Genomic DNA, 25,749 nt, shown 5'->3' on the forward strand with positions numbered 1-25,749 from the left:
ATCACTTAACACACAATATATATATATATATATATATATATATACACACACACACACACACACACACACACACACACATACATATATATGGCTTCTCAGCCTTTCAGCTGAGATCAAATATAAAAATAAAATAAACAAAATGAATTTTCTGAAAGAGTTTTTCCAAAATTCAATGGCCGTGGCCCTCATTATATTCCTTTGGCCAAACTCTTGTCTCTAACCTTAATCTGAACTCTGGGTGAAGTCAGGAGTCACCAGAATCCGAAAGGTATTAGAGGAGATGTGTTAACGCACAGTGGGAGATTCAGCACCTCGGACAGTGGCAGGTGCTGTTGCATATGCACACACACACTCACACGCACACACACGCACGCACGCACGCACGCACGCACGCACAGAGAGGCACTCCCTTCTCTGAACATACAGGCTTTTCAAGCTTATATCTCCCTGTGCAAGCAGCCGCATGTTCTCTCAGGTTTCTGTCAGTATAAAGGGTTAGTGCAGCAAAGTTCACAATAGATGTTGAAATCAATGCCCAAGGTTCCCACATCATGACTATAGACATTTCTTGGGATCTTTTCCTTTCTGGGTCTCCTCCTCCTCCTCTTCCTCCTCCTCCTCCTCCTCCTCCTCTTCTATTTTTTTCTTTAAATTTTTTTCTCATCTGTTAAAATTTTTTTATAGATTTTTCACATGCACGATGCAGTCCTAATTACACAACTCATGGCTGAAATAATACTGAGCTTGGGTATTCACAGTGTCACAACTATATAAAGGGATAATGTGTAAGAGTTGCAAGGGGCGAAGAATGAGGCAGAGGATGAACTGCAAAGTGTGAAGAGGTGAGTTGAATCTTTTAGTTATAGCAATGGATGCATAACTTCATGTGTTCTTCATAACTCATAGTGCCATATATTGTTCAGTATAAGTTTCTCTGCAAGTGCTATATAGCTGTTTTCCTCTGGATTGAGACAGTCCCCCATGGAGGGAGAGGAGGTTCATAAGATTTAGGAAATGAAGCACAAGGCCAGGTAAGCAGTTGATTCACAAAGCCTAGGAAGCTCCTGAAACTTACAGGATTCAGAGTCCTCACCCCAAGATAATAGAAGCAGGTGCGCCTACTAGGAAAAGGAGATTCTCCAACTGGCATAGCTGCCTCCAAGCTCCAGGAGTTGCATCTTTCATGAGTCACCATCAGCACTGTGGAGGAAGGCTGCCCTCAGTGACACAGTTGCTCCTGAGTCACCCATGCTCCTGTAATTAACCCCTCACCCACACTCCAATGAACTCATTCACTCACTAGGCTATACCTGGGTGGAATTGTTTTTCTGGTCTGCCATTATGCCTGATGTAGGGTGAATAGATATTGCTTTACATTTTCCCCATGGAAAAAGTCACACAGCAGTAAAGTACATGAGATTCAATAAATCTCGTGAAAATGTCAGAAAAAAGAGACACTGGACAACCACCTCTGCGAGATGGATTGGGTCAGGACCCGCCTCATTCAGGACTCCCTCAAGTCAGTGACTGAGCTGGCTTTATACTGGAAGTTAACTTAAAGAGGAATTTACAAACTAGAGAGAAACCAGGTTTTGGTGAGGAGGACAAATGGCTGGACCTTGCTGTGTGACCCCAGAAGGCAGAACTTGGGCCAGTGAGTAGGAATGAGATGAACACATTGGATTCCTTTTGTGTCTTTGTCTGTGGGAGAGCACAGCTTCCAAAGCTTACGTTAAAGAGGCAAGTGTCTAGATGGACGTTGGCCTAGACACCAGCCGACTTTTCTAACAAATCTGAAGTTCTGTTTTAAAGTTACCTGATATCACGTGTATGCGTCATACTTCTTTCTGAGCATGTCTTCACAATGCATTACTTTTAATAAAAAAAACAATGTGCTTTTAGGGAATTGTGATGGATCTTACCTTAGAAGACAAAAACAATATTCTAAATGCGTTCCTCGTGGTTTCAGCAATGACTACAATCATGTAAGAATGACATTTGTCCTAACTTCATTGACGCTGACAACCTAGAAAGGATTTGTTTCTACCATATTTCCTAGGGAAACACTTCCCAGATGATCTCTGAGATTGTCCAAACAGTAACAACCTTTTGCCCAAATCTAGAAACCCACAGTTTACAGAGTATGTAGAAGCATTTGGAACTTTAAAATTGGGATATATACATATACATATATATATATGTATATGTGTGTGTGTGTATGTGTGTGTGTGTGTGTAATTGTCATGTTCTTTCACAGTTTTCCTTCTGTGTAAAATGGAATCCCTAACCTATTCATTGGAGCCCTAAAGTAAATAAGAAAAAAAAATGAATGTTTAACAAGTCTCCTGTGGATGTGGAGTCCTTTGATGCAGTCATTTGATTTTAATAAGATTATCTGCTTTAAAGATGTTAAGCTGCTGCCCCATTGATACTTTTTATCAAGTAATTAAGGTAATTCATTTTTCTTTAATTTAGGCATCGGTGGTGGTTTAAATATGCTTGGCCAAAGGAGTGGCCCTGTTCGGAGGTGTGGCTTTGTTGGAGTGGGTGTGGCCTTGTTGGAGTGAGTGTGGCCTTGTTGGAGTGGGTATGGAGTAGGTGTTTGAGGAAGTGTGTCACTGTGGGGGTGGGTTTTGAGAGCTTCCTCCTAGCTGCCTAAGGATGCCAAGTCTTCTAGTGGCCTTCAGATCAAGATGGCAAGTCTCATAAAGGACAACACTTAATGGGGGCTGGCTTTCAGGTTCAGAGGTCCAGTCCATTACCATCAAGGCAGGAACATGGCAGCATCCAGGCAGGCCTGGTGCAGGAGGAGCTGAGAGTTCTACATCTTCATCTGAAGGCTGCTAGGAGAATACTGACTTCCAGGCAGCTAGGATGAAGGTCTTAAAGCCCACACTCACAGTGACACACCCACTCCAACAAGGCCACACCTCCCAACGGTGCCACTCCCTGAGTCAAGCATATACAAACCATCACAGTCAGCATTATATAACACATAAAGTATGAGTTTCTTTCCTAACTATACAGTGCATGTATCACGTGCACGGTAATATCTGACCTAAATTTTAACCGAAATAGTTCTGTCTCAAAGTGATTTAAAAGCACCTTAAGGGCTCTTATCAGAACAGAGACTGTCTGACAGAAGAAACAAAGGATTCAATTGAAAATTCCAACCTGGGGCTAGAGAGATGGCTGTGGATAAAGGACTTGCTGTGTATACATAAAGAGTCCATGGGATCCCAGCCCCCATATAAAAGCCAAGCCATGCACAACGGTGTACACCCCAGTGCTGGGGAGCTGGAGACAGGTGGATCCTAAGGGCTACCTGACCAGCCATTGTAACTTCAGCAGCAAGCTCTAGGGTCAGCAAGAAATCCTGTTTGAAGAACTAGTGATGGAGAAAGACACAAAAAGTCAATCGAATATCGCACTATTAACTTTGAACATGTTCTGTGATCTCACGACTCCCCTGTGATCTCACAACTCCCCTCTTCTTCCTCCCAGGGTCGAACTGCCTCATCCCTGCATCCTGAATGAAAGGAAGCTGTGTGAACTGGGGACACTACCCCTCGAAGCTATGCCACCACTCCTTGCTGGGCATCGCCTCTATGTATAGGACTTTCTGGTCCCTACACAAATGATGTATTCATATGGTCACAGCAAAAAATAAATAAATAAATAAATAAATAAATAAATAAATAAATAAATAAATAAAACCACAGCAGGAAAAAAAATCCCTAAAACACCCAGGTTTTCAACCTTGCTTTTCTCTCAGTTGGCCCTGTAGAGAAAAACCATGTCCTGTACCAGCATCCTTAGAAACTCTGGAGCTCAGAAAACTGAACCGGAACAAGAGACCTGCAGCGAGTTTCGCTGGCCTATCGCCCTCGCCTCATACCCTGACCATGCAGAATTTTCACATGAGGAAGACATGTAATATTCTTCTCATTTTACTTCATGAATATATTTATTACTGATATGTGTTAGAGCTGGCGAAAGAGACACACACAGGGCGGAAACAGCGGTAGCGATGATAATTCATTTTTTTCCTACCACATATTCATGCAGGAGAAGAAACAGAGCTCTAGCACTTTATCATAATTTCCCTTCTCCAGAGGGTGGGCTCCTTCCCTGAGTTTTGTCTCCCCAAAGGGCCCTCCTGTCACACCAGTGTAAAGTGTGCTTATTTTTATGCTGCAGTAAAATAAAATACCCCCACCCCAAAAAGTGTTCAGCTCGTCTACCAGATTCTGGAATGGAAGAAAAAAAAAAAAACAGGCTAAGAATGTCTCTCTTTATTTGTTAGAGAAAAATGAAAGGAGAAAATTCTGCACGTGTTAAAGGGTCTTACAAGGTGGCATGTCCAAATGAAGTATATATACTTCCTCCTTGGTGCTGGGAACCTGGGGGGTGAGAGAATCCGTTTTTTGTGGGTAGAACAGAAATGAAAACTGCACCTTTGGGCACACCCCCAACATCAGGGTCTTATGTTTTGCACGTTGTAGCCTGTGCTTGGGGTAGCACTGCTGCGACTGCTTCCTGCCTTCTTTCTACATAATAAGCTACCACTACTCTCGATTACAAAGAAAAATGAATGAAAAATGAAAACAGACAGAAAGCTTTCTCGAGTAAGGTGTTGACTGGAAATAAGAGGAGAAAGGGCAGACCTCTGACCAAGCAGACAGGAGGTGCCTCCGTCCCTGCAGGCAGAGGACGGAACATCCCATAAGTGTAACCACTGTCAGAGACCTAGGCCTCCTCTGTTACCCACAGCCTCACCTGCCATGCTCTGGGTGACTTCATTCATTCATTCATTCATTCATTCCCCTCCCTCTCTCCCTCCTTCACTTCCTTCCTTCTTTTCTTCCCTCCTTCCCTCTTTTTGATGACAGGCTGCCTCTGCTCACTCAGCTAGGTGGGGCATTGGAAGCCACCGCCTGAGGGGCAGGATGATGAATTCAGAAAGCCAGGATCAGTGTCGAGATTAGGCTGTCAGCCCAGGGAGCACTTTCCTGCCGAAGAGAAGATAAGCAGGAAAAGGTGAAGAAGAGCCCCAGTCACAGCAGATGCTTCCAGAGATTTGGAGGAGGGGGAGAAAAGAGAAGGTTGCGGAAAGTGAAAGGGAGAGGAGTCTGGAGGACAGCTGTGGGGGAGATAAACAGCCTCTGCAGACCAGGTCTAGCTAGGCTAAGCCTGTGCCCTTGACTCGCCGCCTGGATGACCTTTCAGAGGCTGGTATGTGGACAAGAGGAACACTATAGTCCCCGCAGGGGGAAACTGAGGCCGGTAGGTCCAAGGGATACAGTTTCAGGCACAGAAGACCAGGACCCTTTCTAGCCCTAAGTTCAAGCATCTCCTATCCAGGTTCACATGATTCTACAGCCAAATCAGCAGGAGGGAGCAGTTCCTGGGCATTCCACAGCTACCCATTGCATTAACTAGAACGACACCGCCTCTCTTCAACTTATGTCTAGCAAACCAACTCAGAAAACAGCAGTGATGGAGTCGAAGGACTGATTAAAGCCAACTGTAGCCCTACCACCCGTGTGTTGGAGACTTTATTTTCTTTCAGAACAAAAATATCAAATACTATTTTAGGTAGAAGCTGGATGGGCAGACCAGGTAAACAGAGGGTCACCTCGCTGAAGCAAAGGTGGTTATTCTCCACCACTCCTTGCTAATCTCCCCTCCAAATTGTCCTCTGGGCTCTCACCCACTCCTTAAAGGCTCGGCAGAGCACAACTGGAGACCATCCTTCTGTGGCTGAAGGTCAAGACCCAACCCCTTGGGCAAGACTGACTGAAGAAGTTGGTAGTCACACACAGAACATCCAGTCAGGCAAAGGGAAGAAATCAACCATGTTTTTAATGGCAAAAGACTGGCTTGGGCATTTCTCCACAGAAGATATATGGTTAGCCAATAAGCCCATTTGGAAAGATGCTCTCTGAATCAGTTAAAATTAAAAACCGTGAGATACCTACCCCACACCTATTAGAATGGCTACTGTTCAAAACACGAATGGAAAATTCCAAGGGTTGGAAGGGACATTCAGAAATTAAAACCCTTATGAATGCTTCATGGGAACGTAAAATGGTGTGGCCACTATGAAAAAACAGTATGGCGGCTCCTCTGAAAGCTACAGATTCATCCTATATGGTCCCTGGTCATTCCACTTGTAGAATTATAGGCAGAAACCTGAGGAGGTGTCTGTACAATACTCAAGCCCACAGCAACACTATTGACACTGGCCAAAAGATAGAAACAAACCAAGAGTCCAAACAAAATGCTATATACTTACCGTAAGATGATCATCCACCCTTTGAAAAGGAATTAATATATCTACACTATAGCATGGGTGCATCTTGGGGACATTGCACCAAGTAAGATAAGCCAATCACAAAAGAGCAAATATATACCACTTCCCCTACATTAGGTTCTTCAGGCTCCGATTTCTGAAGAGAAGAGGGGGAAGGACTAGGGGGTGGGAGAGTAAGGAGTTACTCTTTTGTGAATGGACACAGAGCTTCAGTTTAACAAGGAAGAAGATTCTGGAATTGGATGTTGGCTGCCACCACACATTAAGCAAATACACTTAATGTCACTCAACCATACAATCATAAGTGGGTAGACTCTTCTGTTGTATCTCGCCCCCTCCCCCATCCCCGGGAATTACAATGCTTTCAGAGGGAGAAGAGAGGATAAAAACCGTATGCATAGTGAGGACCTGCACCTGGCCCTGAGAAGTTCCTTTGCTTGGGTCCATCCCAATGGTTAATCTTGATTGTCAGCTTGATAGGACTTTGAGTCATCATGGAGGTAAGTCCGGCTTGACTTTGGGGAATTTTCTAGACTGGGCTAAGGTGGAGAGACTCATCCCAACCATTTCCCTAGGCAGAAGCCACGGACTGAATGAAAGAAGACAGGCTGAGCCCCATCACTCATTGCTTTTGGCATCTGCCTCCTGCTCCTGGCCCTGTTGTGTGATGGGCTGTACCTGTGGCCAAAGTAAACCTCCCCTTCCTTAAGCTGCTTTTGGTAAGTATTTTGTCTCAGTGGTGAGTCAGTCCCTCACCAGAAAGAACAAGGTAGAAATTCATTCAATGGCCCTCACTCCCTCCTCGCACTGGGCTTCAAACTCTCTCATAAAACTCAAACAACTGAATTGGAATCCACAGTTATTAGCTTACAGACAATTCCACTAGGCTCCTCCTAGAAATTGTAGCAACAGTGACCTAGCAACAGTTTACATCATCACCTGTCACCATGTGCAAATCATCCTGGTGTCTTAAGGACTGACTCACCTACCCCAGCATTAGCTCGCACACGCGCTCTCTCTGCCATCTTCTTTCTCTGTGTTCCCACATGTTCCTGTCTGGTGTCTTCCTCTCTTTCTGTCTTTCTCTGTGCCCCTCCTCATCCCTTTCTCTGCCCTTACCCATTTCTGCCCCCATTCCCTTCACTCCCCTTCCCTTCCCCTGCCAATAAATCTTTATACTAGGCCTGTTGTATAACACGTTTGTTCAGGGGAACACCTCAGCGTGGGACCACTGAGGTACCTATGCCACATTTTAAAGCATAACAATCAACAATCCTGTGGGTTGGAATCAATGGCCGCCACTAATTGCCCTTGCAGGTACAGAACCTGCATCCCCCCAACTTCTTAGCCTAGACTCTTCTGTCCATTAGCCTTCCTCCTTTAGCAAGCCCTATCAAGTGTGGCGATCAGACAGATGGAAACTGTTTGAGCCTAAGTGGAGTCCTGCGATCAGCTATTGAGAAGTCTGGGTAGAGTCTCCTCTGAAAAGTATTGATTGGCCCTTTCTGCTCACTTAGCTAAAGAGAAAACTAAATATGAAGACTCCAGCTATGCAGGCATTACACTTTATATTAGCATTATGCTAATTAACTGAAAAGCCACACATTGATTTTCTTTGAGAGGTTCCAAGGATCAAATATCCATGATTGGACCCAGCTAGGCCTAATTTACTAATGGATTTTTAACTTACAGAGAAGGAGGTTAGGGGGCAGGGAGGGCTGCAAGGAAAAGCAATTTTCTATTTGCTATTGGAAATTTATATTTTCCAAATGACTTGGAAATTTTCCATATTTCAAGAAAACATTTGTTTATATCAAACCTTATATGTTATCTTTAATTACCATTCAGAAGGTCCAATGGAAAAATCTCAACTCTTTCAAGCACGACTTTAAGTCATTAATACGGAATGGTCAGGAACTGCATACCAAAGAGACCACAGTTTGGTGAAACCACACATTAAAACTAAGATCTATTCTCTCAAGGCACTGAATAACACAACACACCAAAAGATGTTCATATACTTACAAAGTGTGTATACACTTCCAAGAACGGAAGAGAAGGCCGACTCTGAACTTCCTAAAAGCATTTTCCCACTCACGGCCATCATTAGAACTACTGGTAGGCTGGCCTTTCAGCAGGTTTGCTGAAGATACAGTGTTGTGCAGTGACAGAGCAAAAGTGCCAACCACAAAGTCTGTGTCCATACCACCAACGCATCTTCCACACAAGACCAAAACATCTTCCCTAGGTCAGGAGCAGACTGGTGGTCCCTCACTGGCTTCAAATATCCTTCCAACATGCTTCCCCGAGGCTCTAACAAGATCATCCTGGCACTCTGTCAGGCCAATCCCCAACTGAGGGCAAGTTCGGACCCCTCCTCCCCACATCAGGGACTACCACGATTCACCAAAATGTGTTCCCTCCTGTTCGCTGGCCATACCCCCACCTTCTTCACAGGTGTATGGTCAGGTGACTAACTCCCAGCCAATAGGTGTGGGAGAAATCAACATATGACCACTTCCTGGTGTGATCCTTTTTGTCCTCCCCAGCCTCTTCTGTCTAGAAGCCAGCTGTCAGAGTCCTGGATCAGTACAGAAGCCCCTAATGATGCCAGAGGCTTTTTCAGGTTGGGTCCCTGGATGTCTACATAGAGCAATCGCTCTTCCCCCAACTCATCTTCACATAAGTATAAACTATCGTGGTAAGCCACCCAAATCACGGCATTTCTTTATTACAGCCAGAAGTATTTTCCTGGGGGGGGGGGGACAAACAAGCAAACAAACAAGAAGCTCAGGTTTGAAAGTGAAATGTTTCCCCGTGTTTAAAGGCTCACGTAGCTCCTAGTGCTGTTTTGAGAAGTCGTGTGGCCTTCAGTAGTGGCAGAGCCTTGCTCGAAGAACTGGTTCAGTGGGAGCGAACCTTGAGGTGTATAGCCCTGCCCACGGGGCTTTAATTTGTCATTTCACTTCCTGTGTGGAGTCTGCGTCCTACTGAGGGGTGCATAACAGTCTTTGGTGCGATCTCCACCCTCATTGACAGAGCCCCAACTGCCGTGTCTCCCCAGCTGCTGACTGACTCGCCTCAAGTCATAAGCCAAGTTGTTTCCTAAGCAGCTGCGTGATAGGTATTTGGTCACAGCAACGAGAAAGCAAATGGTACAGAGGCAAAGCCCAGCTCTGAGGGTCTTCATGGCCAGGCATCCCACCAGTGCCTGTGGGCTTTTACTAAACTTGCCGAAGGGAAACATTCCAACAGCCAGTGGCCAAGAGCTCTGTTCTTTCTTCTTCAATTTCTCCTCAGAGCATCGCCTCTCCACCATGGAAGGGCATTGGTGAGGGGCACTTTGAGGAGGAATCTAATTAAGGAAAGTTTACTCTAGACCTTAATGGTTCAGAATGGTTTGCTTTGACCCTTAAGTTGTTTATTTCTGTCTCAGTTGGGGGTTACCATTGCTGTGATGAAACACCGAGACCAAAACAAGGAGGGGAAGGAAGGGTTTGTTTTGCTTACGCTTCCAGATCACTGTCCTTCCGGTAACTGAAGGAAGTCAGTACAGGAACTTAAACAGGGCAGGAACGGGGATGGGGTGGGGGGTTTTAGCTGATACTGCAAGGCCATGGAGGGGTGCTTCTTACTGGCTTGCTCCTCATGGCTTTCTCAACCCACTTTCTTATAGAACCCAGGACTACCAGACCCAAGGATAACACCACCCACAAATGGCTGGACCCTCCCCTATCAATCACTATTAGGAAAATGCCCTACATGCTTGCTTGCCTACAGCCAAATTTTATGGAGGCATATCCTCGCTTGTGGTTCCTTCCTCTCTGACGACTTTAGCTTGTGTCAAGTTGGCATGTAACTAGCCAGCACCACAGTCCTCTTGTCAACTTGACACACAAACACATCACTGCCGAGTCTGACTCTTTCCTTCCATGTCCATCCCCAAGACCACACACTAATAAAAACTACGATAATATAAGACATCTAAACCCTTAAATGGTCCCACAGCTTTCGAATTTAAGCACCTTCAAAGTTATCTCTTTAAAATTATCTAGTCTCTTTTCAAATCCAAAGTCTCTATCAAACTCCAAAGTGTCCTTTTCAAAACTTTAGACATCTCTTAACCGTGAGCTTCTGTAGAATCAAAAATAAATTAAACACTTTCCCACTTCAAGCAGGAAGAACCAGGGCATAGTCGCGATCTAAGCAAAGTAAAAGCAAACTCCAACAGTGTAAATAACTCCGTGTCCAATAGCTGGGATTCACTCACAATCTGGGATCCTCCAAATGGCTTGAGTCGCTTCCCCTGCTCCATGCTGTGCAGCACACGCCGCTTGTCTTCTAAGCTCGGCTGGATCCACACCACCACTGCCTCTGTTCTCGGTGCTCATCCTGTGGTGGGCATTTCCAAAATGCTGGGCTCTTCTGCTCCAACTGAGCTTCACCTTCGCCGGTAGTCACCGCCTCTAAACTCTCTTCATGGTGCCAAGCCTCAGCTTCTTTGCATGACCCCTTTAAATCTAGGCCTTCAACTGCCACTGAGGCTGCACCTTCACGAGCAGCCTCTCCTAGTCTCCCACAGGGCCAAACTTCAGCTGTTCTCCATGACCCCCGCCATGCCGTCAAAGCCAATACCACCTGGGCGACTTACACATCTCCAAGCTCAGCTGCCAGCAGTTTCTGTGTTTTGACTCTGAGGAAAGACTTCACCTCAACACATGCTGACGTCTTCTTAATCACCACTAATTTCTTAGCTCCAGCTGACCAGCATCCATTGCCACAGCAAAACAAAGATTATACGTTAGTGGTCCTGATCAATTTTTAATCACAACTGATTCTTCGGCCCCTGCTAACTAGACCCACAGATGCTCAACTCAAAATAGCAAACAGGGGTTGGGGATTTAGCTCAGTGGTAGAGCGCTTGCCTAGAAAGCGCAAGGCCCTGGGTTCGGTCCCCAGCTCTGAAAAAAAAAAAAAAGAAAAAAGAAAAAAAAATAGCAAACAGGCCTGATAAGTTTTTTAAGTGACTCTCAAACTTCCCTCTGGAATTTCACAAGCCAGACGTCTGCATTTCTCTCAACATTCTTCATTCACGCTCCCGCAGAACAGCTCACCAAGCTTTGAACACTCAATAGCGTCTCTTGCCCAAAGTTTCAAAGTCCTTCCGCCATCCTCCCCAAAACAACAAGGTCAGGTCTGTCACAGCAATGTCCCACTAATCTAGTATCAATTTCTGTCTTAGCTGGGGTTAATATTGCTGTGATGGAACGTCATGACCAAGGCAACATGGAGAGGAAAGGGGTTATTTGGGTTACACTTCTACAGCACTGTTCATCACTGAAGGAAGTCAGAACAGGAACTCAGGCAGGGCAGGAACCTGGAGGCAGGAGCTGATGCAGAGGCCATGGAGGGATGCTGCTTACTGCTTGCTCCCCATGGCTTGCTCAGCCTACTTTCTTATAGAACCAGGACAGACAGCCTAGGGATGGCACCACCCCCATATGAGTAGCCACACCCCCGACCCCACCCCCCCTGACCCCACCCCCTGACCCCACCCCCCTGACCCCACCCCTGACCCCACCCCCGACCCCCACCCCGACCCCACCCCAGTCCCCCATCAACTGCTAATCGAGAAAACACTCTACAGGCTCATCCACGGTCAGCTCTTAGGAAGACACTTTCCTAATTACGGTTCCCTTTCTGATGACTCTGTCCTGTGTCCGGTTGACACGAGAGTATCCATTATACTATCTAAACAGTACCAAAACGGAGCCCAGGAATTCTCCTCCTGCGTTCCATGCCAACTCTCCAGGTTTCTGACCAGGAGGAGGAAGACCGGGCTCTGACAAACCTAGACCCTGTGGAGCCTGAAATTCTGAGCTTGAAATATACACGGGCTTTTGTGAGAACTTCCTGTAGATGGCGTAAGCAGACTTGGTTCTCAGCAACGCCCAGCAGGACGAGGGATCCTCTCATGCTGATGTTCATGACTAGAAACAGACATGCACCTTTCTGTCTACAGGTCTACAGGAATCACGGGGAGTCGTCTCAGAAACCCTGTAAGCTTTTCTGCACAACATTTAAGGAAACCAAAGACTATATTGTTTATGTTGGTTTTTGGGGGGGTTTTTTGGTTTTGTTTTTTTTCTCAGAAAGTGGTATTACAAAAATTCCTAATTGAAAAAAAAAAAAAAAGGATCAGAGGATAAGTCAAGGAACGTAAAAAGAAAAAGCACTGAAAAGGTGAGTCAGGTAATTAAAATATACATTTGATTGATATATTTGTCATCCTGTTAAGAACACAATTCAGGGGACACATGGCTCAGTGGCCAAGAGCATCTGTTGCTCTTGTAGAGAACCCTGGTTTGGTCCCCAGCACCCATGTTTGTGGTGGCTCACAAGCATGTGTAACTCCGGTTCCAGGATCTAGCGCCCTCTTCAGGCCTGCATGAGCACCAGGCATCCTCGTAGTGCATTTACACACATGCAGGCAGAACACATATTAAATAAAAGTAAATCTTATTTTTAAAGAATATAATTCATTATAACTTGCTTTTATCACTCTGACTAGTCCCTTCCTTTTTTGATCTGTTTTGTTTGTTTTTGAGATAGAGTCCCACTGTCTACCTCTGACTACCCTGAAGCCCAGTCTACAGCCCAGGCTGGCCTCAAACTTACAGAGATCTGCCTGCCTCTGCTACCTAAGCTCGGAGACTAAAAGCGTGAGCCACTATATCCTGCTAAACTAGGCCCTGAATGTTATATTTGAGATCATGTAGCATTTTTTTTATAAGAATCTATGTGTTAGTTATTTTTCATTGCTGTGGTTAAAATACCCTGGTAAAAGCAACTTAATGGAGAGAGGGTTTTGTTGTGAGTTACGGTCCCAGGCACGTAGAGACCATCAGGGCAGGGAAGACAAAGCAGCCAGAGATGGTCTAATGGCAGAAATGGGAAAGTGGCTGATCCCGTTACATTTGTGGTCAGAAGTCAAAGAGAGGGGAAGACGTGGACCAGGTGTAGTAAGAATTCTGCTTTCTTTAAAAAAACAGAAGAACTGAGACTACGTTATCATTTTAACCCAGGTGTGAGATATGGGGCTGCTTCCCACTATCTCCAGCAGCTGACTGTGATTTGCCCCATGCTCTGGTTTTGCCAGAGGCAGATAATTTCTGCCGTTATGTGATGTTTGGAATGCCGGGAACTCTTCAGAAGGGATATAAAGGCTGGGGGCCCCCGAGAGTCTGGGTTAGTCACCGTTCGCCGTTTGAGAGGGTTGGCTGAGGTCTGGTAGTGGTTGAAGAAGAAACAGAAATTAGATTCAGGGATCTCTCTCCTTCCTAGTGTTGCGGGATGAAAGGGTGGAGGAGGAAGAAGAACTCACAAAGTATCCACAGAGCAGCCACAGTCAGGTTATGAGGCCTCGAGGCTCACCCACGGTAGTGCACTTCCCTCGTTGCAGCTACACGTACTGAAGGTTCCACAGCCTCCCTAAGTACCACCAGCTGGAGACCGAGCTTTCGAACATGTGCATCTCTGAGCAGTATGTCACATTCAAATCGACACGATTCCCAGTATTTTATAATGTCTAAGTCCCAAAACCCTCATCTACCCATCATAGGCATGTTATTCTGTAAACACGGACGGCCATGCTTGTATATTCCCACGTCGTCAGAATTCCTTTCACAACTTCAGGTTCATTGGCTGCAGTTAACCAAGTAATCCCATTAACAGGTTCTATTATTTAAACAATAGTTAAGCTAACATTAGCTCTCAAATCCTGTATTACACTTCAGTTGATCCTGTGGTCACATGAGGAAGATTCCTTTCCATGTGCTAGACAAGAGAACCGGACCATGGACAGGGAACACAACTGTTCCGGGGTCTAACAGTCTTCAAATCCCAAGCACACTAAGAACCAATCCTTCAGTCTCCAGAGTCTGTGCTCTCGCCACTGAGTTCTGCACTCCCTCAGTCCCTTTGAGACAGATAACGCTGCCCAAGGACTTAGCAAGGTAAGAATCTCAAATGTTAGCATAACCGGGGGCCCTTTCAAGAGATCCAGGACTGTGTTTTGTTTTGTTTTGTTTTGTCTTGTCTTGTCTTGTCTTGTCTTGTCTTGTTTAACAGTAGGAAAGGGGTTGACAGCCTCCACCATTAACAAGCATGAAATGTGTTTTCTTTCTTACAATCACATAATTCTCCATTCGGAGGAAGCAGGCAGACCAGACAAATGCATCAAATTGATGTCATTAGGGTGGCCCTTAATTCAATATGACCTCTCATCTCTATAAAAGGGAGGAGCAGAAATGTAAAGGTGGAGTAATGTAAAGCAGGGAGAGAAGGCTGGAGTACATCAGGTCACATCATGGAGAACTGTGAGACATCCGCCAAGGAGAGTGGCAGAGAGGAAGTGAGCAAGTCGGAGAGAGGAGGGACAGAGAGAGAGAGACAGACAGAGACACAGAGAGTCAGACAGACAGAGATACAGAGACACAGAGACACAGACACAGAGACAGAGACAGAGAGAGACAGAGACAGACAGACAGAGACAGACAGACAGAGACAGAGAGACACAGAGAGACAGACAGAGACAGCAGACAGAGACAGACAGACAGAGACAGAGATAGACAGAGACAGAGACACAGACAGAGACAGAGAGAGACAGAGAGACAGAGATAGAGAGACAGAGACAGAGATGACCCTTCTGGGTTCAGTATTTCCCTACTATGCCCTCATGCTGCTTTACACAATTGTAATGTATATTCTGGGCTATTGTGTATTAGAAATATGTACTTTGTTTTTTTTATTTTACAGTTAAGAGCTCACTTTGAGTCTCAGAAAATACTTTGTACTTTGTACTTTTAAACAGGGGTTGTTACTGTGTAAGACGTGGAGACTTCCGAAGTTGGACTAAATGCATTTTGCACTATGATAACGGCCACAAGGTTATGGGGATAAGAAGGTGAAATGTGGTTTGAATGAGATCACCCCCCCATAGGCTTATATATTTGAATAATTGGTCCCCAATTGGTGGAAATGTTTGTGAAGGATTAGGAGGTGTGGCATCCTTGGAGGAGGTGCGTCAATGGGGACCGGCTTTCAGTTTTCAAAAGACTCATGCCATTCCCAGTGACTCCTCTCTCTCCCTTTCCTTCTCCCCTCCCCCATCTCCCTTCCTCCCTCCTACTTGTGTATGAAGATGTAACTTCTCAGCCTTTCCTACCTCCATGTCTTTGCTCTTCTGTCTAACCCTCTAAAACTGTAAGTCCCGAATTAAATGCTTTCCTTTATAAGTTGCCTTCATCAAGGTGTTTTCTTACAGCAGTAGAAAAGTAACTAAGACATCATCAGTGTATTAGTGTGTTTGTGTGTGTGTGTGTGTGTGTGTGTGCATCATGTGTGTATTGCCATGTGATATGGTATATGCGTGAAGGTCAAGAGACAACTACATGGAGTAAATTCTCTCCTTCCACCTTTACATGTATTCCAGGGGTCAAATCAGGCCCCCAGGCTTCTGAGACAAGTGTGTTTACGTACTGAACCATCTCACTGGGCCTTCCCTTTTAAACAACCTGTTAAAAACCAGAGAGCCTTCTCAAGGTCTCCTTTGATCCCTCCTCCCAGACTCCAGCATCTTCCTTGTCCTAAGGGATGGAAAACCATTACACACAAGAAGATAATAGTTTGCCTGCGGACAGTACAAGTTCATACCAATGAATCTGTGTTTTCTTATACAAAGAATCAGTACATCTCCCAGCTCTTGCAAGAGGAGGTAATAGTAACCACTTAATTTCATCTGGTGACATCTATTAAGGAGTCACACCCAGGCTACCCTTGTCCAGGGGTTCCTTTCTGCACTTTTACCCAAAATTCTGTTTCTGTTTCAAATGTTCTTATTTGTTGGTCCGAGGGAGCTCTTGGTTCCTGTTAGTTAAACCCTCTGTGTCTCTGTCACTTTAGCTCAAGCAATAGGATGTCCTATGCATAGTGACCTGTTCTCTCCTCGAGCTCAGGTCTCCCTAGGACTTGGCCATCTTCAGTTGTATCTCTCGGCAGTGTCCTTGAGAAGATAAGAATCCGTTCTGCCAAACAGCAGAGACACATAGTTTCCTTTGCAGGGTCATCTTGAGGTCATTCTCATGAAATCAGGGGGCTCTGCAGAAGTGAATGTGACAGCCAGGGAGATGTGAGTCCCTGAGGTCAACTCCCTGGGGTGCCTGCAAGTGTCTCTTCAAGGACAGAGATGAAGCTGGCAGTAAGGGTCCTGCAGATGACTGCCCCCTACTCCACAGCCTGAACTCCCCCCACCCCTCACAGACAGTGCCTGAAGGGATCATAACCCTCCTTTCACCACAGAATACAGACTTTTCCCGTTCCCAGAAGAATGTTGGGGCTGAAAGTTCGAGTCTCCTTCAAGTCCGTTGCCCTGTCTTCTCTTTCTCCAGACCCTCGTGCTTTGAGGGCAGCAGGGCAAGGTCTGACTACTACATTTGAGTCACGCAACCTTCTGAAGATGCTAATGAGAGAGAGAGCGGGCCCCAGGAAGCGTCACAGCACTGACATGACCGTGAATATGCTGGACCCTCTGCAGAGAGACACGGCATATTTATCGGGATAATTTCTTACATGCTGGGTCTCCTTGAAAATGTAACAAGCCCATGAGCTCCTGGCTATCAGGAATCATGTGGTTAATTACACACACGGTGGCTTCAAGTTTCTTCTGGTCCCTCAGCTGTTACTGCAAGTTGTCTAAGAGGGTGAAAATCTGGGTTTTCTTCAGAGTCACCTTCTTTGGGAATACGAAGGAACGGAAGGAAAGTCTTTGACATCCCTTTGTCGGGAAAGTTTCCCTTCTGCTTTGCCTATTGTCTGCCTCTCCTACACTCAGACTCCTGCCAATGCCTCATGCGATCACTAAGTAGAGTGAACCTTGGACATCAACCCAGCCACCTGATTTAACAGATAAGGACATTGAAGCCCAAAGAGAGGGCATGAGCTGCCTAAGGTCACTTCTAGAGAAATGCCCTATGCACCACATTCTGCAGACCAACACACGTCTCCTGACCACTTCCTTCAGCATCAGAAAGCCCACTGTGCTCTGATATTGCTGGACTTTGAATGGTGCAATGAAACCATTTGGCTGCATTGTAAATGTGAACAACAACAATGACATCAACAACAACCAAAAAAAATAAAAAAATAAAAACATTATACTGAGCCTGCAGAGATGGCCTGCGACTTTGATTTTCAGGGCAAAGTTGAGGTACTATGCATTGAAGTACTCTGCATTGGGGTACTGTGCACTGGTGTACTGTGCATTGGGGTACTGTGCATTGAAGTACTATGCATTGGGGTACTGTGCACTGAGGTACTATGCATTGGGGTACTGTTCATTGAAGTACTGTGCATTGAGGTACTATGTATTGAGGTACTGTACAATGGGGTACCATGTACTGAGGTACTATACATCGGGGTACCATACACTGAGGTGCTGTGCATTGGGGTACCATGCATTGAAGTACTGTGCATTGGGGTACTATGTATTGAGGTACTGTGCATTGGGGTACTAGGCATTGAAGTACTGTGCATTGGGGTACCATGCACTGAGGTACTGTGCATTGGGGTACCAGGCATTGAAGTACTGTGCATTGGGGTACTATGAATTGAGGTACTGTGCGTTGAACACAGGCTTTCCCACATGATAGGCAAATGCTCTGCTGAGGCTCTACAACACCATCAGCCTCATTAAGTCATTAAACTCACTCTGTAGCCCAAACTGGATTTGAATTTAAGGTCTTCCTGGAGTAGTTGGGGTTACAGGCCTGTGCCACTGATGCCACTTCAAATTCTAGCTGCGACCCTTGCTAATTGTATCATCTTCCACAGGTTATCTTGTCTTCTATGCCCGCTAGGTCATCTACAGTGGGTTTGTGACACCTGTACCCACCGCCTTAGGTTGTCATTAATACATTTGTGAACATAAACATCTCACATCTATAAGACACATAGACGCTATCTGTGAATATCTGTATACATGCAAGATATCTGTACGTATACATAGCCACAAACAGACAGCATCATTGTATGCATGCATAGTTGCACACACAGCACCTCTGTATGTGTGCACAAGCACACACTCTCTTCTCGCACATGTGCATATGTGTGCGTATGTATATACGAACTTGCACATAAGCTGCATGTTTGTATTCACACAACATACATGAAGTGGTTAGTGCTGTGCCTGGAGCCACCATTGAACAGTTTAATTACTATTGTCATTACCAAATAAAAATGTAGACTTGTTATTCACGGGACTCATTGGCTTATTGGAAAGGCTGGCACCCACAGGGAACAAAGAAGGAGGCTGAAGTTCCTTCTAGGCATAGCTCGCACTTTCAGATCATCCCTGCCCTTCCTCTTGTGGCGTCACAGACACAGGATCTCTTAGCTACCCCCACCTCCACCCCCGCTCAGAAGAGCCCATCCTAACTGTGAAAACTCTTTCTGCTGTTGACGTTCTTCCTCCTCCAGCTTCCAGCCCCTTCTCAGCCTCCCCAGACGCCCCACAGCTCAGACCTGGGAGGAATCCCTCTCTCTCACCTGATTTCCCCAAATGCTAACACCCCCAGACTTTACAGGTCTCCCTCTTCCAGGAATCATGGGATTTTGTTTATGTGGACTACATGGGAGAGGGACCAAAAGATGAGTTTGGATCCTGACTGCCCTTTGGCTGCTGTCTAATGGAGGTGAATTGAAAGAACATGTCCCTTGCTTTAAGGTGCTGGACAAAATAAATCCAAGGCCACCCAGATAATCCTGTTTCCTTAGGCAGCCAAGATATGCAGCTTCCTCTGGGGCAACCTAAAAGGACTGCTTCTCTCTGTAGGTTAAGGTAGATTATTTTTGGTGGTGTGGGGTGGGGGTGGTGTTGCTCTCTGAGGACAGACGACATATGCAGCCCTCTGGAATTCTGTGACACACGCCTAAGGGAAATGGAACATGTTAGAACTCGGCCGTATCACTGCCATACTTGGGTTGCATAAGATCTTTCTAGTCTGTAAGACCTAAGCTAGTACACAGGCAAAATGTCAGGACTTCTTACTGGGGTATCATAATAACCTCTCTGGCGTATGACAGAAGCAGCATCTGGCTGACACATCTGAGCCTACGGCACAGATGACGTGTATGTGAAGGACGGTCACCAGGAGTGGGTACCAACTGAGCATTTTTCAACTAACAGCATCTTGTATCCCCCATTCATTCATTCATTCACTCATCCATTCATTCATTCATCCATTCATTCATTCATTTAGTATTTATGTGTCACTTAACTATGTTTAGGACTCATGAGCTAAAACAGTGATAAAGATGGACAAAGTCCATGAAAGAACTCATGAGACACCTAGCCTAGACCCAAACAATAAACTAATGGGTTGTTGTACATAGTGGTTCCAGTGGTTATTTTTACAGAGAGTCATGATGAGGTCTTCTTTGTACATGCTCATGGGAGAGGAGACATACCAGGAGAAAAAGAGCCAGACTGAGGAGGAGAGGCCGAGGGACTGAGGGACTTCTAAACAGGTTACAGTAGAGTCAGACAAAAGCCAGAAGTGCTTGGCCTGTTTGAGGTAAGTGTATAGCTGGAACACAGTGAGAAGCGCTGGTGAGCTGTGCAGGGTGTAAGATTAGCAAGGTCCTAGGAGTCCTAGGAAGGAACTTGTCATTCCTAATCCAAGCCATGGTTTAAGCCCTGGGGTGGGAAAAGCTTTATCTCACCTTTAGACACTGCCAACATTGAAAGATGGCCTTTGAGACAGCTCCTTAAACTTTTTTCCGCTCTCTGAAGTCATTTTGCCTGAGACATTTTTACACAATCCTTGGCTGGTTGGCAAATAATCCATTGGCAATAACTCATAATTTCTTCTACAATAATTTCTGGGGCTGGGGAGATGGCTCAGCTGATAGAGTATTCTCACAGCATAGAGGGGGCAGAGGCGTGAAGACACCTGGGGCTTTCAAACAGTAAGTTCCAAGTTCAGTGAGAGACCTTGTCTCACAAAAGGTGGACAGCAAGTGAAAAAGACCCAGCATGAACCCCGTGGCCTCCACGTAAACCCTGATTTACACATGCATGCCTACACAATGCCATACACACAACAGTGATATAACTCCCTTGCTAGTCATATAATTTAAAGATGACAGGAGATTTGCATGCCGATTAAATTGGTGAGCTTGCTCATTCTCACAAAAAAAAAAATCACAGCTAAATATGTGATATTGCATCGTTTTTCAGAGTCGATCAATACTTTGGTTTTAAAATTGCCAATGCTAAGAACACCATTTATGTAAATACGAAGTAGGAAGTGGCAGAAGTATGTTTAGGAGCTCGAATGTTTGAATGAGAATGGCCCCCCAAAGGCACCCAAGAATCAATGAGGGTGACCTTAGCTGTGATTCGTAGCATTGGGGATACGGAACCTCAAGGGCCACACCTTGTAGCCAAGCAGGAAACCCCAGTGGAGCAATAGGGAAACCAAATCACCCATAAACTTTCAACCCAAAATTTATCCTGTCTACAAGAAATGCAGGCACGGGGGACGGAGCAGAAACTGAGGGAATGGCCAACCAATAACTGGTCCAATTTGAGACCCATCTCATGGGCAAGCAGCAGTGCCTGACACTGTTAATGATACTCTGTTATGCTTGCAGACAGGAGCCTAGAGTGGCTATACCCTAAGAGGCTTCACCCTCAGCTGACTCAGACAGATGCAGACATCCACAGTCAAACAGTGGATGGAGCATAGGGACTCTTGCGGAAGAATAGGAAGAAGGACTATGGGCCCCAAAGGGAACAGAAACTCCACAGAAAAACCAACAGAGTCAACTAACCTGGACCCTTGGGGCTCTCAGAGACTGAACCAACCAAAAAACAGACACAGGCTGAACCTAGGCCTCCCCACACACATGTACCAGATGCACAGTTTGCCCTTCATGTGCGTAGTGAACAACTGGAGCAGGGGCTGTTTTAAAAGCTGTCGCCTGTGTGTGGGATATGCTCTTCTAGCTGGGCTTCCTGGCCTGGCCTCGGTGGGAGAGGATGTGCCTAGCCCCTCAGGTACTTGAAGTGCCAGGGTAAGGGATACCTAGGGGTCCTCCACCCGCTCAGAGGAGAAGGGGAAAAGGGAGGAGGGAAGGATTGTGGAAAGAGGTTATGGGGAGCAATGATCAAACTTAAAGTGAATAAGCAAAAACATAAATTACACCCCCATGGGCTCATATGTTTGAGTACTTAGTCACCAGGGACTTGAACTGTTGGAAGAATTAAAAGTGTGTCACTGTGTGTGGGGGGGATCTCTCTCTCTCTCTCTCTCTCTCTCTCTCTCTCTCTCTCTCTCTCTCTCTCTCTCTCTGCTTGCTGTCTACAAATCAGGATATAACTCTTAGTTACTGCTCCAACATCATGTATATCCTCATACTTCCCACCAAGATGAAAATAGACTAAGCCTCTAAAACTGTCAACAAGCCCCCAGTTTAAGAGTGACCTTGGTCATTGGTGTCTCTCCACCATGAACAGTGACTAAGGCAGAAGTTGGTGCCCGGAGTGAAACATCGCTGTGACAGACCTGACCATGTCGCTTGTTAGCAGAATGTGGACTTTGGAACTTTGGACTAGAAAAAATGGTTGAATACTTTAAGCCAGGCTTAGAAGACCATCCTGGTAGGAACATGGAAGACAAGGTTGAGGGCGATCTGAACTATGATAGCCCAGCTCAAGAAGTTTCTGAGGAGAGGAATATTAGTAAGTGGCCCAGAGACTAATCTTGCAATGTTTTGGCAAGTATATGGCTGCTTTTTGACCTTGTCCAAAAATATCCACCTGTGGCTAAATTCAAGAGTTTTAGATTGACGGCCTTGGTAGAGGAGATTTCAAGACAGCACACTATTTGACTCTGCCTTGTGATTGTCAGTAATCACTCTTACACAGATTCAGGATGAAAAGGAGCAAGCTGGACAAAGAGAAATTAAAAATGTACAGTTTAAAGAGAAAAGAATTAACGGGAAGTGTAATGAAGCTAAGTCCAGTGCTTAAGGAGATAAAAAGTTTAAAGAAAAGCCTGTTGCTAAGTGGAATAAAGAGAGTGGTGACCTCAGGACTAAGCTTCTAACTTCAATTGAAGAAGAGTTTAGGATTTCCTTTAGTGAGGGAAACCATCAACAACAGAAAGTTGATACAATTGTAACTGAATGAGGCGGCCATGTTCAAGCCCCAACAAGCTGCAGAATTTGGCAGCTTCTGCCATGTGGTTCTGGTTTTAAAATCAAGGATTTAAGAAAGGGGTTATAAATCTCCCTCCCAGACTAAGGAAAGCTGCTGAGGCCTGGCACGTAGTAGAGCTGTCCCTGCATAGAGGCTTAGAGAAGCCATTGCATGAACCTGTGTAGAAGAAGCTTGCATTGCCTTGGAGACCCAAGATTGTTCAGAAATGCCAGAGCTGTGGGAACTGCCATCTGCATGTGTAATGAGCCCACGGGAGAGAGAAGTACTGTTACAGTCAACAAAGCTGAAAGGAGTTGGAGATCTGAAGAGCACTTTGACAATGTTCATAGAGATACGGAATTTGGAGTTTTCCCTTCTGATTTTCAGTCTTGTTTTGGTCCAGTATTCTTTACTCCCTCCCTTTTGGAATGAACGTTAAGATGGAAATAGGAAATCTGCTTTTTTAGTTTGATTTTACAGGGGCTTACAATCGAGAGGTTGCCATGAGTTTCAGAAGAAACTTAGGACCTTGAATGGTGTTAAGAGTGTGACAGCCTATGAGGCCTTGTGAAGTTGGACTGAATGTGTTTTTTTTTTTTTTTCATAGTGATACAGCTACAAGTTTTTAGGAGCCAAGGAGTGGACTTGGGATGGTTTGAATAAGAATGGCTGGCTGGCTGGAGATATCATACCCCTTTAATCTCAGCACTTGAGTGGCAGAGGCAGGTGGATGTCTGTGAGTTCAAGGTCAGCCTGGTCTACAGAGTGAATTCCGGGACAGCCAAGGCTACAAAGAGAAACTCTGTCTCAAAAGACAAACAAACAACAACAACAACAACAACAATGAACCCCCCATGGGCTAACATATTTAAATGCTTAATCATCAGAGAGTGGTGTCTGTGGATACTGCATGCATGTAATACATCCATACATGCAGACAGAACACTAGCATATCACACAGAATAAACACTTTTTAATTTCTTTAAGAAATAGAAGACGTGACAGAGGCAGAGAGGGGAGAGGAGGCAGAGACACAGCAAGGGGTTACCTGAAACTTAGAGGGTAATGAAAGATTCTTTGGAGATTCTGGAGAGAAGAGTGAAGCCAGCACCTTGAATTTTCATTCCCAGGCTCCATAACCATGAAAGAATTCACTGCTGTGGCATAAGCTACCCAGTTTGTGGTCAATTGTCACAGCAGCCCCTGGCAACAAATACTGTCATCATGGACATCAATATTTTACAGGGAGTGGGGATATCTCCCAGTGCTGATGAACCTAACGTATGAGTGCAGGCAGTTCAGAATTCAACCACAGGAGGTAATCAAAGACTTTTGTAGATGTCACATAGCTCTAGTTAAAAAAAAAAAAAAAAGAAAGAAAGAAAGAAAGAAAGAAAGAAAGAAAGAAAGAAAGAAAGAAAGAAAGTCAATCTTGAACTTGTCTTCTACAGTGTGCTAAATTGCTGGATACCTCAGCAAAGAACTCATTCCTTCCTAAGACAACAAGAGGGAGATTATAAGGCTGTGTGTGTGAGAGAGTCCGATGGTAAATGTGCAAGAGGTATGTGTGGGTACATGTGTGTGTATCCATCTTTGTGTGTTTGTGTTTCTGAATATATGTGTGTTTCTATGTGTGCATATGTGTCCCTGTTTGTGTGTGTGTATGTGTTTGTGTCTTATGTCTGTGTGTCCTTATATTTGTATCTGTATGTATGTCTATGTGTTTCTGTATGTGTGTGTCTGTGTGTGTTTCTATATGAGTGTGTTTCTGCCTGTTTTTCTGTGTGTGCATGCCTGTGGGTGTTTCTATATGTGTGTTTGTGTCTGTGTTTAGATCTCTGTGTATCTCCATATGTGTGTCTGTGTGTGTGTGTCTGTATATGTGTGTCTTGTGTTTCTATGTGTGTGTTTGTGTCTGCGTTTCCATGTGTGTCTGTGTTTATGTCTGTGTGTGCTTCTGTGTTTCCCCGTGCATCTGTAGTATGTGTTTATGTCTGTGTTTACATCTGTGTATGTCAGATATGCATGCTCCCTTTTCTCCAGCCATATGTCTGTTGATTGCTGTTATGAATGGTGCCACAGTCAACACCGGCCTGCAGGTATCTCTGTGATACTCAACACAACTTTAAAGGAGCGCCAGCCCCGCCATGTCGAGCTTTCTCTGGTGCTATATTTGCCTCTGTCTCTGCTTCTCTACACACAATATTCGGTTTATGCAGAACTGAAATTGGCAATGGAAAGAATCCAAGCAAATAAGCTAGCAGACTTCACAACATGGAGGGGAGGGGAGAGGAGAGAGAGGGAAGGTGGGGGTGATGCTTTGGGAAGACAGAGTTTGGGCTCAGACGACCTCACCCTGGGTTCTTCTATTCCCAGGCCATCCTGCTGTCTTCACAGAAATGGTTTCCCTTCTCCCAGGAGCTGTTTTTTGTCTGATCTCCGTCTCCGGCCAGAGACTGAATACCACAACACGCAGAGGGGGCATGCCAGAACTCGAGGGTTCCCCATCCTGGAAACCAGTCTAAAGCTGTTGCATCCTGTGCTAAAAGCATAGATGGACGAAATGCTGCCCTGTCAGCGCCTCCCATTCTGTGCGGGCCACTGGATGCAGCTTCGGCCAGCTCCAAATTCACTTTTTGTCCAAAGAATCAATACACCTATTGAGAGGGTACCCAGGAATGGCCTCTCCTCTGCTCTTCTCCCGGGCTGCCAGGCAGAAAGCCCAGCGGGCTCTGTTTTGTTAGCGGAGCTCCAGGCCTGGAAAGATGAGGCCTCATGGGGCGCCCCCTCATTTGCATTCAGTCCTCTTGGCTTTGCTTCCCTGTCCAGAGCCACAATAGTGTCCCCTTATTAAGCTTCCACCTGTGTGCTACACTGGGTACCAGGCGAAGCCGCCTAGAGCAACCAGGAGGGTAGAGGCACCGTGGGGTCTCCAAACAGCGTCACCTACTAATCTTGTTTATAGGAAAGACTGACCCCAGGTGCACACCTTCCTTTCTGAAGCGGTTGTGTTGTTGCAGTTAAGCAGTTTACACTCCCCAGACTCTCAGGGATGCAATGCCAAGGTATTGTTTTAGCACCGACTGGTTACTTATCTGCTCCCTTTGACTAAATGCTTTCCCACTAACAGTATCTCCTGTAGCCCCTCTCTTCTCTCTAGCATCTCTCCTTC

The sequence above is a fragment of the Rattus rattus genome, chromosome 14 (genome assembly GCF_011064425.1).
Source record: "Rattus rattus isolate New Zealand chromosome 14, Rrattus_CSIRO_v1, whole genome shotgun sequence".
Lineage (NCBI taxonomy): Eukaryota > Metazoa > Chordata > Mammalia > Rodentia > Muridae > Rattus > Rattus rattus.